A 2444-nucleotide genomic window follows, 5' to 3' on the forward strand; every position below is an offset into this window, starting at 1 on the left:
CGAACTGAAATAAATTTTTCACAAGTGCTAATTATATATCCAAGGCATTGGTACCGGTTCGTGGCACCAACCGGTATCAATGCCCCCCTTTAGTCCCGGTTGGTGCCACCAACTGGGACCAAAGGTCTCTTTTCAGCAGGGACTAAAAGGTGGGCATTGGTACCGGTTGGTGCCACGAACCGGTACCAATGCACACCCTTTAGTCCCGGTTGGTGCCACCAACCGGGACCAAAGGCCCCTGTGCTGCCCGCGTCGCGGCCAAAGTTTAGTCCCACCTTGCTAGTTGAGAGGGGCGCACAGTGGTTTATAAGCCCCACTGCCGCACCCCTCTCGAGCTCCTCTCCACTGTAGGCTTACCGGCCTACTTGCTACTGCTTTGCCAGATGGGCCTTCTGGGCCTACTGCGGGCCTGAATCCTGGCCCATGGATAGGTTTCTAGTCGTATTCAGGCCGTGGTGGCCCAGTTGGTGGCAATTTTTTTATTTTTTTCCCAGTTTTTTTTGTTTCTTTTTTGCTTTATTTTTTTTTGTTTCTACTTACAACAAAATACTTATTTCTTTTATTTTATTTTTTTATAATTACTTATTTACTTTATTTTATGATAATTCTTTTTGCTATTAAAGTTTCTAACAAAAAAAGTTCTTTATCAAAATTCTTTTTGCTTTTAATGATTTTGAATAGAAAATACTTTGATAATTTTAGTTGCATCAATTTTATATAATTTTAGTTTCAATAATACTAGAAGTTGCTTATAATGTTTTGAACAGAAAATACTTTGATAATTTTAGTTTCATAAAAAAAATTATGTTATTAAAGTTTTTTTTGTTTCTACTTATCTATTTTATTAAAGTTTATATTATTTTGTTTCAAATTACTTATTTATTTTATTTTATTTTGTTTCAGATTTCATTTGTTATTTTTCATGCATTTACTGATTATTTTGAGCTATAAGACCATGGAATTGAAAAGCATTTGAAATGAACTCTGAAAAGGTTCCAAGTTGGCATGGTATCATCATTTCACCCACATAGCATGTGCAAGAAAGTAGAGAGGCTTACAGTAAAAACTGGATACACCTCGTGTACAAAACAGACAATCTCCTTCGAAGTATCAAGATTTCATACGGAAACTCGTCTGTTACAAAGGGATTTCATTTTTTTGAACTTATTTGAACCCCCTTGTTTTTCTGTGTTCAAAATGCACCATTCAAAGCCACATCATCAATTTACAACCCTTTCTGACTTCATTTGTTATTTTTCATGCATTTACTGATTATTTTGAGCTATAAGACCATGAAGTTGAAAAAACCGAGAAAATTTCATGGTCTTATAGCTCAAAATAATCAGTAAATGCATGAAAAATAACAAATGAAGTCAGAAAGGGTTGTAAATTGATAATGTGGCTTTGAATGGTGCATTTTGAACACAGAAAAACAAGAGGTTTGAAATAAGTTAAAGAAAAATGAAATCCCTTTGTAACAGACGAGTTTCCGTATGAAACCCTAATACTTCGAAGGAGATTGTTTGTTTTGTACATGAAGTGCATCTAGTTTTTGCCGTAAGCCTCTCTACTTTCTTGCACATGCTATGTGGGTGAAATGATGATACCATGCCAACTTGGAACCTTTTCAGAGTTCATTTCAAATGCTTTTCAATTTCATGGTCTTATAGCTCAAAATAATCAGTTAATGCATGAAAAATAACAAATGAAGTCAGAAACAAAATAAAATAAAATAAATAAGTAATTTGAAACAAAATAATATAAACTTTAATAAAATATATAAGTAGAAACAAAAAAACTTTAATAACATAATTTTTTATGAAACTAAAATTATCAAAGTATTTTCTGTTCAAAACATTATAAGTAACTTCTAGTATTATTGAAACTAAAATTATATAAAATTGATGCAACTAAAATTATCAAAGTATTTTATATTCAAAATCATTAAAAGCAAAAGGAATTTTCATAAAGAACTTTTTTTGTTAGAAACTTTAATAGCAAAAAGAATTAACATAAAATAAAATTAATAAGTAATTATAAAAAAATAAAATAAAATAAATAAGTATTTTGTTGTAAGTAGAAACAAAACAAAATAAATAAAGCAAAAAAGAAAACAAAAAAATAGGAAAAAATAAAATAAAAATTGCCACCAACTAGGCCACCACGGCCTGAATACGACTAGAAACCCATCCATGGGCCAGGATTCAGGCCCGCAGTAGGCCCAGAAGGCCCATCTCGCAAAGCAGTAGCAAGTAGGCACGTAAGCCTGCAGTGGAGAGGAGCTCGAGAGGGGTGCGACAGTGGGGCTTATAAACCACTGCGCGCCCCTCTCAACTAGTGAGGTGGGACTAAACTTTGGCCGCGACGCGGGCAGCACAGGGGCCTTTGGTCCCGGTTGGTGGCACCAACCGGGACTAAAGGGGGTGCATTGGTACCGGTTCATG

The sequence above is a fragment of the Triticum dicoccoides genome, chromosome 4B (genome assembly GCF_002162155.2).
Source record: "Triticum dicoccoides isolate Atlit2015 ecotype Zavitan chromosome 4B, WEW_v2.0, whole genome shotgun sequence".
Classification (NCBI taxonomy): domain Eukaryota; kingdom Viridiplantae; phylum Streptophyta; class Magnoliopsida; order Poales; family Poaceae; genus Triticum; species Triticum dicoccoides.